This window comes from Ctenopharyngodon idella, chromosome 1 (assembly GCF_019924925.1).
Source record: "Ctenopharyngodon idella isolate HZGC_01 chromosome 1, HZGC01, whole genome shotgun sequence".
NCBI classification, from domain to species: domain Eukaryota; kingdom Metazoa; phylum Chordata; class Actinopteri; order Cypriniformes; family Xenocyprididae; genus Ctenopharyngodon; species Ctenopharyngodon idella.
In genome coordinates this window covers 21,873,665-21,884,625 of record NC_067220.1, presented here as the reverse complement: position 1 = coordinate 21,884,625, position 10,961 = coordinate 21,873,665, and the positions used below count along the sequence as shown (strand labels likewise).

Below are 10,961 nucleotides of genomic sequence, written 5' to 3'. Positions count from 1 at the left end.
TGAGTGCATTCTCTAATGCCAAAGGTCTGGAATACGATGGCAATATGAAAGAACATTGTTTGCCTTTGAGTGAAACCTTTTACTATAGGCAAGAGCAGTCCTGCTGGCATGTGGTCCAGCAGAACAGTTGCACTTCAGTATAACAGTGGTGGAAAACAACACCAGATGGAACTCATTAGATTGTTCCTCCTCCAGGCTTGTCTGATCTGTTTGGCTTTAAAACCCTGCTGATCAGGGTAATGCGTGCAGATACATTTAGGTTTTGAATGTGTTGACCTGTACTCGTGCATTAATGATCACATATTATAGATTGCTCCGTTAGTTATTATCTAAAAACAGTTTAAATTATATTTATTGTGCTTTTAGATTGCAGGGCTTTTGGCAGCTTATCTGAGCATTCAGTTTACACTATTAGGCTTTCTTTCTTTCTTTTTTACTGTTGAGCTATGTAAAGTATTTTATCTGACCGATTCGAATCTGAAAAATGTGCAAAACAACATAACATACGTAATAGAAACAACATAAATTAACTTTTTAAAAAATAATAAAAAAGTGCTAGTGACAAAGAATAAAAGGATGATGTTAAAAAATAAAAAATTGCAGTGAAGGGTAAAAAATAAATAAATAAAATACTATATTTTCTGCTGAAACTCCTTTGAGCTTAACCACTGCAGCATCTATCTATCTATCTATCTATCTATCTATCTATCTATCTATCTGTCTGTCTGTCTATCTATTAACAACAAAAAAAGCAAAAGTCTATTATCAATAAGAACTTGACATGAAACAAGAAGCTCAAAAAGTTTCATCGAAACATGTTGCACAAGAGAAAAATATGTTCTTTATCTTTAGAAGAGAAAATAGGCCTACAGAAATGACAAGGCACATTTTCAAAATTAAATCTTAAATTGGCTGTTCTAAATTATTTAACAGTATTTCAAATAAAATATATTAGGCCTAGCCTAAGGGTAGCAAGTTCTGATTATAAGATGTCTTATTTGTTAGTGCGGAGTTTATTCTTAAATTCAACATCACCAACAAACAAAAAGAGCATACAAAGTAGTACAAACTACAGTAACTTTTGAATAAGTAAGGGAACAACATTTTTTTTACCAGAAGGTATTGCTTTTATAACACTTAAAGTCGTGTTTTAAAGTGAAAGCATTGTAATCTAAGATGTTTCGGGCCCTAACAGTCCGCACTCCGCATGCATGGGCGACGTAATTACGTCTTATTTAAGAGACACGGAACGCGAGCGATGGTGACGTTCCTGGACGACACGGTGACGCCATCATCGGTGGACAGGGAGTCGTACAGGAATCAGTTGGATAAAGGCGATCGCGCTTTAACGGAGAAGCGTCGGAGTCGTGTGCTGTATCCCTAGCGTTCTTTAGATCGGCCACATATTATTCCAGGGGGACTTTAGTTTTTGCAGAAGATAAATAATTAATGAAAGCTCTCCCTGGTTCATGGATTGGAAGGGTGCGCGTAACGCTCCTAATTTCATCGGATGAAAATGTTTGGTTTGTGCTTGTAAAACTTCAACTCGTTTTCAGAGGATCGTTTCATCTTTCTTTCGGGCAAACCGGAGAGGAGAAGAGGAGAGACCGGTGACCGTAACTGGACTCTGGATAGGATATCTGGGGGAACTAACTGTCCTTCTGTACACAGGAGCTTTTTTGTGCGTCTTTCCATCAGTTTCCAGGGTAAATACATGCATTTGTCTAATAAAACATCTTGTTTAAACACAGTGTTTTGCAGAAACGCAAACTTGACCATGCAAGGCTGATATTGTAGCAGTAATGGGCCATGTGATCAGCTTCAATACACAACATCATGCCGTTATTGGACATATGAAGCTGATTGCATGGCCTTTTCTCGTGTTTATAATATTTAATATATGTACCGCTGCTTACGATATATGCTTATGTTCAGAGTGCCCATCTGTAGAAGCAGGTTGCATGGCATTTAAAACGGCAGTGTTTCACTGATAATACAAATCATTCGCATGCACTATTCCGAAACTGTTGTTATTGTAAGTAAACTATTTTAGCCCAAGATATAGTACACATTAAATACACAGTGTTTAGTAGAGTTTTGTAGCTGCATAAAACAAACCTAATACAGAAAAGCTTGAGCAACTGTCTTTTTGCTTTTCCTCTGTTTTGCTTGTTTGTTTTTATTGTTCTCGCTGAGTTGACACGCACTTCAGATTTTATAAATGAAACCTTTTTCTCTTGTTTGATGAAAATGTAACTTCACAGCATATAAAAACGCTGTTGTTGCCCTCTAAATGCATTGGATGGTTTACTACACAGTTTATACGGTGTGTTTATATATATCCGAAATCGGTTGGCGTTTTAGATTAATAACGATCACTAAACTCATACGTATTGGTAGTATTTATTCTGTTTTTCTCTTGTTTCGCCGGTTAGCGACAGGAGGTTTAGCTTAAGCTAACACTATTAGCACACCCACACCTGGACAATTGAAAGACAAGCTGGTTTATGAATATGTTCATCCGATTGTCCACGATAATGACATTTATAATATACAGTGCTCTATTTTGTGCCCGTGTCATCAAAGGCAGCTGGAACATCTGATAGCGGTTAACCTAGCACGTTAGCTTAGCTAGCTAACAATCGGCGCTCAGCCTTTGCCACCGCCGCCTCCCATAAGGGCTTTAAATCCATGTGAAGTACCCGCCAATATCCGTTTAGAGTTTTCGCCTTTTAATAGCCATTTTCGGGAAATATTAAGCGGGTTGGCACGTTGTAAGTGTGAAATTATTAATTTGTACAGATTTATGTGCAACGCGTGCACGGCGCGAGACAAGCACATGTTAGCACCGACTACAGCCGATGCAAGTTTGTGAAAGGATAGGTTTTTTTTTCTCTCAAACTCCTCATGAAGTTTATTTCAAATACAACGTACGCAAAACAATAATAATAACAGAACTTTTCACCCATTTCTGCAACCTCAGGGGATTGAACAAATGAAAACAACTATAGCATATGAACACATGGCTATACGAAACTTATTTTGCACAAATAAGCAAATACTTTTCTTTAATAATACTTTATAAACCTGGAGATTGGGGCTCCTATTTAAGTTCAGGGTCTTGCGTTTGAAAGTTTCAGCATCATCTGTAATATTATGTAACTTGTTTTACAGGGTTTGTAATGCCATCTATTGCTCCATGTGTTTATGTAATATCTGTTGTCAAATAAAGTTTTGCTTGGAAGGAGGAGGGAGGGAGGTTTCTTGAGAACAGACAGAGGTCAGTTTGCAAGTTTAAAAACTGTCTCTAAGCAATGTGCCTTTGGTTTTGAGTAGTTGTTGTCACCTGTTGTAAAGTTAAAGCTTCAGGACGGTGATGCACAGACCCTTTGGTTTTTCTAGATTTGAGTTTATGAATTTTGTAGGTCACTCTGGGATACAGTGGAAAGGGTTTGATAAAATTGGAAGGAAGGGAAAGAAAAAAAGCAGGAAATACAGAGGATAATGTGCAAGCACTTTCGTCCTCTCACACCCTTTCCACAACGTCCATTTCCAAGTGAGAAACGGCAGAATCACCCTCCTGCACTATAGGGTGAAGCGTTATCTGTCTATGCTAATATTTTGAGTTCTTTCACACTGTGGCCTTTACATTAAGAAAGCAGACAAGGTTTAGTCTTTTGCATCTCCCTTATGGATCTTTGTGAATTGCTGAATGCCCTTAATGTTTTGACAAGACACAAAGAGAGCATACAAGAAGACATGACCGGACTGGGAGATGAGAGAAAGGAACCGGGTCATCTGATGAGTGGCTCTTTGAACAGAATATATTTTTTCAGGCCAGCTATTTCTTAATGGCACTCAGCTAAAATAAGAGCCAGGTCTGCTGTGTGGTTTTGATTTAAAGATAGTCTTGGTTGGTTAAAAGGGTTGCCGCAATCAGCAGCCTTTCACTGCAGACTCCCTTTGTATTCTCTGGACTCCTCCGGGTGTTCACTACCAGTGAGTTTTCTTGAAGTTCACTTGCATTCTGCTTCTCCTGTGATGGAAGATGATGGATTTTGTTGCTCTGTTGAAAAGTCTGCTATATGTTCATGAATTTGAGATTAAGTAAAATATATGTAAAGGGCTTACCCAAGTCTTCCAATGCTGAGAAATCTACTTGTATATCTGCTGATAAATCAGCTCTATTAATTCACTTAGCCATGAATTTCACCTAAAGGCAAGCGCATACTACAAGACTGAAGCATAGAACACTGTGATAGCTTTGCTTATTTCTGCTGATTTTGAAAACCTTTTCTTCATTTATTTATTGCACAGTTGTACATATTTTAACTGGTTACACTTCATCTACAAATAAAAGTGCAGTATGTCAGCCCACTAAGAATAAGTATAGAGGTAACTGTCTGTAACATTAACTACTAGCTTCCACCCCAAAGGTTGATGATAATGTTCTGTTTATTAAAAGTGTGCGTGTTTAAATTCTCAAGCTCTTTACAGTCTGTGGATTCTGATTGGCTGTCAATGTTTTTATTTTTCATCAACTAGATAAAAAGACATTTTGAAAGTGATTCCAACAAAATTGTTCTGCCGTGTTGCTTTTGTTATTGTGCTGTATACTTTACTATTCTCACAGGATTTGAGCAATTATTGCAACTTTATAGTTATAGTTCTTTATGTGAACTGGCCTTTACATGTTTGTCAGTGATTTAACAGATTTTTGTGCATTTACCGTAACCAAAAATCGATAACACTTTACAATAAGGTTCCATTAGTTAACATTAATGCATTAACTAACAATGAGCAATACATTTATTACAGTATTCATTACTTTATTAATTTAATAAAAATCCAATTATTTTTAGTTTAACTCTGGTGCATCAAATGTTAACATAACATAGATACAAAAAGTTGGTAACACTTTACAGTATTTTTGCTTATTTTGATTTTTAATATTGAAATACATTTTTACGATCAAAATGCGCATCTGTTAAGATACCTAATGCACTGTGAGCTAACATGAATATTAGCATTTTTAATTTAGCAAAGTTTAATAAATGCTGTAAGATGTTGCTCACTGTTAGTTCACAGTTAATGCATTAAATGATAACAAATGAGACCTTATGGTGAAGTGTTACCAAAAAGTCTTTGAATAATGTATTAGATTTTGAAATTAACATTAACATAGATGTATTTTTCACTGTTAATTCATGTTAATGATTATCAAATTTAACTTTATTGGAAAGTCTTACTCACAAATCAGTGCAGGAAAGAAAAGGTTGCAGATCTCTCATAATTTTTTATCCAGATATCCCAAGATACTCTCTGTGGACTCATGTAGAGAAACATGTAAAGAGGTGTGAAAAAGTCCAGGTGCATAGTATCTAGTCAGACTCATACTTAATTGGTCTTTTTGAACAGTGTTTTGTTTTTTTGGCTGAGCTTCATGATGCACCATGGTTGCAAATTCTGCTGTTATTATTACATCTTGCCCCACAGCACTGATTTAGTTTGCTCATAGTCTTAAAGGGATGGTTTAACCCATAATGAAAATGATCGTTTACTTCCCCTCATGCTGTTTCAAACCTTTTTTTTTTTTTTTTCTTCTGTGGAACACAACTGATGATATATTGAAGAATGTTTGTAACCTTCCATTGTGTGGACAAAAAATGCTGCGACATTTCTTAAAATATTGTCTTGTGTTCCAACGAAGAAATAGTGATACAGGTTTGGAACGACATGAGGGTGAGCAAATATTGACAGAATTTTCATTTTTGGGGTAACTATCCCTTTAATCTTTGTGCCCTCAATACCATGTGAGTTTTTGATATGGTCTTTTCACTTGTTGTGCTGGGGTATAGAAAAGGCCATGGTCATGTGACTGTCATGTCTACTGCTTTAATGGAGGTGCGAGTTGCCAGGGAGTGCTGCTGCTTTTTCATGTGCTCTCACAGGAATCCGACACAGAGGATGATGATTCTTTCAGGAGTGAATTCTACTGAGATGTACATGTTGGATGGCTATTACAGTCAAATCTTGTACTGCGTTTAGTATCAATTCTCAAACACTCATGCTTGAAGTTAAAACTGATCTTCTGTGACATCCTCTCATATGACCATTAAATTAGTCCAATAGAGATGAAAATGCTTTAAAGGGGATCTATTATTCAAAATTCACTTTGATCATAATTATGTGTCCACAGTGTGTGTACACAACCACCCTATTGTGTTAAAAATCTATCCACATTTGTTGTTTTCCCCATAAATTTGAAAAAGTGTCTCAAAATGAGCCGTTCAGGAATGTACTCCAATGTGACGTCACATTGGAACAGGCCCCGCCCACAATTGGTGACAGAATCTTAGCTCCTCCCCTGAGTGAGCTGTACACAGTCCGCCATGTTTATTTCCTCGCCAACATTTAACGGTAGCATTCAAGTAAGAAATGTATTCTTGTTAAAGCTTCTAAAGTTATGCAATCAAGAGATCAAAACACTGCTTCGGAGCTTTACGAATCAAATCAGTGACTCTGAGCGCCAAAGTCACATGATTTCAGCAGTTTAGCCGTTTGATAGGAGATCCGAATCACTGATTCGATCCGTAAAGCTCTGAAACAGTGTTTTGAAATCGGCCATCACTATATTGTTGAGAAGTCGTTATTTTGTGTTTTTGCTGCACAAAAAGTATTCTTTTTGCTTTATAATATTAACATAGAACCACTGTACTCACATGAACTGTTTTAAATATGTTTTTAGTACCTTTATGGATCTTGAGAGAGGAAATGTCATTGCTTTGAATGCAGGCCTCACTGAGCCATCGGATTTAATCAAAATATCTTAATTTGTGTTCCAAAGATGAACGAAGGTCTTGCGGGTGTAGAACGACACTAGGGTGAGTAATTAATGACATTATTTTCATTTTTGGGTTAACTAACCTTTTAACTTGTTCAGCTTCATACTATCAGAAGCTGGTGCTTTTAGGCACGCAGCAACACACTGTGGTCTGTCTTCATTACCCACCGTTGTACTGGTGAATCTGAAGGCAAGATAAGCCTTGTCATGTTTTCTTGTCTTAATGTATTGCTGAAGGCGATGAATTTTGTACGCAACCTTTCTGAGAGAACCATAACAGTACCCAAGTAAAAACACAGCTGCTTTTATTTTTGGATGTTTCGTTGTTGTTTAGCTGGCTAGCGCGTAGCGACTGGATGTTTAACTTGGGCTAATATCTTTAGCACTCCCACAGCTGGACAGTCGAACTTAATTTTTTTCCCCATTTGACCATTATACTGATGATCTGACTAGTCGGTTATATAATTGACTAGTCGGTTGTTGAATGACTAGTTGACCACCTTGGCTTGTGTCTAGTTTGGAGTTTTTGAGAACTCTGCACACAAACACTTGCCTTGTCAAACACTGTTCTTTTTGTTGTCTAAAGCATTGTGAAATATTCGCAGAGAGAAATATTGATGTTAGTATAATAAAACGGTGCATGACTGATCATTTTTCTTCCTGACTCTTATGTTCCTATAACTGTAGCCAAAACAAAGTTTGGTAGAAAATCAAAACAAAACACAGCAAACTAAGGCTTAATTTCTCCACAGACGTCTTTTTAATTCCTTTGGTGACATTTGGAGAGATTATTTTTGCTCTGTATCTCTTTTTTTTTTTTTTTTAATGTCTTGGGTGTATGCCCTTGCTGTATGGGTGGTGAATTCCTGTGTTGTTCTGTGAATCACACTTGTGAACACACAGCCTCCCTGTCCCACTTCTGATGAATTATGGAGTGTTTATTTGCTTTTCTGTAATGAGCTCTTTACTTTCTCAATATTTTCCTTCAGTGTTTCCATTGGGTCTTTGCAGACTGAGAAATTTATGCCACCTCAGTCATTTTTAGTTGCATGTCTCTAGATTTTCAGCTCTGTTTTCAAAAAAAAATTAGGCTTCATTTGTTGAGGAGACAGAACTTGTGTGCTATTAAGAATGCAGATTCCTTTATCTCCCTTATTCTACCTGTTGCTGTGCCAAAAGTCTTTTGAGCATCGACATTATCACTTACCTGCTGTGCAAAGTTGCTTTAAACGCACTGCTTGGTGATGAAAGGGTGGAGGGTGTTTCTTCACTGTCACTGTGTTTAGTTCATTTCTCTTTCCTGTATGTGCAGGTGTGTCACAGCAGGCCGATTATGTGACTAGAGTCACTTGACTGATTCCATCCTCTGTTCAAACCCCACAGATGACTTAAGCTGTCCAGGAGCCTCACAAAACATCTTATAGTTGATGGCTGTGTAGAAATTCAGGAAATCGGATTTGTCTTGTTCTGTAGCGATCTCCTCTAAAAACTTCATCCAGGAAGAGCTTGTCTTGTCACAGGTAATCTGTGAATGTAGATGTAATCCTCACACCTGGTCTTATCCCACATTTCACTGCTCTTTTCATTAGATCTGTTCTCAAGCATTTAAAGCTAAAGTATGTAGTTTCAAATTGAATTGGGTTAATGACATGATGCTCTATTTTAGGGATGCACCATTTATAATCTTTTTTTTTTTTTTTTTTTTTCATTGCCGATTTTTTTTTTTATTTATTTTTTATTATTATTATTATTATTATTATTATTATTATTATTATTATTATTATTATTATTATTTATTTATTTATTTTTTTTTACAAGCAAATTGGCCGATACCGGTTGCTGATACCTAACCCCCCCCCCCTAACCCCATTTTTTTTATTTTTTTTTGTTTGTTATATAAAAAATAATTGTTGTTTATTTGCTCTATAACAGGCCAAACTGACCTTAAGCAAAAAATCGAAGTGCACTTTCGCTTCTCCCTAAAAGCCTAAACTTAACATCCAAAACAGCTAAAACCCTCATGTTGTTCCAAACCTATATGAATTTCTTTCTTCTGCTGAACACAAAAGATATTTTAAAGAATGTCTGTAACCATATAGTTGATTTGCCCCATTGACTTTCATAGTATGGGGAAAAAAAAATATTATGGAAGTCAATGGGGCACATCAACTGTTTGGTTACTGACATTCTTCAAAATATCATCTTTTGTGTTCAGCAGAAAAAAGAAATGAACACAGGTTTGGAACAACTTGATGGTGAGAAAATGATGACAGAATTTTCATTTTTGGGTGAAATATCCCTTTAATGTTTATCAAACAACAAAAGACCAAGAGAAAACCACTCTCTGCTCTTTAGTAAATTTAGTAGGATTAATCTATTTAATTTATACAGTGCAGACTATGCAGTGTTGTTTTACATTTGATTAGCTTACTTCCTGTTAATATTGCTGTATTCCTGTTAATATAATGTCAGCATGTTGTTAAGATTGTGAGCTTATGTCACATGCTTATGTTTGTTGATGTCAAACATGAACTTGTGAATTTCCATTTTACGAGGAAAACAACTTGCCCATGGCTTACTTATAGTTGTTGCTGGGATAGGAGAAAGCATTTTAACATCTCAAATTATACACTTCAGCTTCAAAGTTTAGAATGTATCTATCTCCCTCAATTCCATCCTTCCATATGGCCCAATTTCATTGTAACAGCTTCACTCTGGCCCTCAGAGATTGTACGTGCAGAGCTTTTCTGGACACTCTAAGCAAGGGCAATGTCAATAATTCAGAGCTTTGCCATCCAGCCCTTGGCTCTGATTTGCATGAAGGGGTTTAGGAGATCATAGGAAGCTGGGAGGAGAACATTACATGTACCACTACATCCAGCAAATGGTGTAGTGATATCCTTCTTCACCAGTACTACCTGCTTAAGCATTCTGCTAGCCAGCCAGCCAGCTGCATCACACATTTACTTTTTGCTTCCCATGTGGTCTGGAAAACTAATATTTCTCCTTGGTTTTCAAGTGCTACAACTAAATCAGGGGTGTCCAATCCTGCTCCTGGGGGCCACTTTTCTGCAGAGTTTTGCTCTGACCTCCTCAAACACGTCTGAAAGTTTCTAGGCCGGAATCACACCCATAACCATAATTAGGGCACTATTTTAGGGGACAGCCATTTGTAGTGGTGTCCTAAACCATAGTGGACATTATGGAGTGCACTCATTTAATCCCACGATGCACTGCAATAACAAGTGTATAACCGATGTACACTCAGTGGCTAGAGAATACCTATAATGCACTGTAAGAATAAATTCCCACGTCTGACCAGAAGATGGCATCTACAGCGGAATCCTATAGGTGTAAGGTTCTTTATAATTTAATTGTTAAATTAAGGTTTATACATGTTAGTTTCCATGACATAATTCAAAATGGATCATTTTGTTATTACTGGAGCTTGGACCGAAGTGTCAAATAATTGCAACAGGGACCGACCAAGATGAGGACAAGCTCCTTCATTTAAGGAGCCGTTTACACAACACCAACTCAACGGAAAACTTTAAGCGTGTTTTCAACAGTGTTTTGGGGGCCTGAAAATGCAAACTTTTGAAAGCTGATTTCAAAGTTCAAGTTTTTGAAAATGATACAGTTATCTCCATGTAAATAACGTAAATTTGTGAAAAATGCTCATGCGTATTAAGCCTGGGATACACTGCACGATTTTAGCAATCCTATAAATCATTACAAATCACTGCGACATGGATCTATAAAACTTGGTTACGACAAGCATGTAGACTGTACGATGACACCTATTGACTCGTAGGCTACGATGCAAGTTTCTATAGAAGAATGAAACGTCATCAGCATGCGCTAGTGGTTAACAAAAAGACCATGTTGAATCAAACTTTGGCAGATGTAGTTTTTATGTGTGCTGAAAAAAGCAGTGAAAGAAGGGAAAAGAGCTTGAGGTAAGCAGTTTTAAGTTTTAGCACTGTGTCGCTTTGATTTCATGTCGCGTTTTTATTGGCTGGTCAGTAGACGTAGGTCGTAGCAGCAAACGCACTGTGCGATGATCATGCTGAATTTCTGACACTGTCACTAAATTATCGTAGGCTATCTTTGGTCG

At 37.0% G+C, this 10,961-nt stretch overlaps 1 protein-coding gene across 2 annotated transcripts in view; it reads left to right on the top strand.

Moving 5' to 3' along the window:
• The first annotated feature begins 1,284 nt into the window (after positions 1-1,284).
• The window catches only part of fbxw7 (F-box and WD repeat domain containing 7), a 169,430-nt gene continuing 159,753 nt past the window's right edge, over positions 1,285-10,961 (top strand). For both annotated transcript variants that reach the window (XM_051893948.1, XM_051893939.1), the window contains exon 1: positions 1,285-1,706. The gene's annotated coding sequence lies outside the window, so the exon portion shown is untranslated. The remainder of the gene's footprint in view (positions 1,707-10,961) is intronic.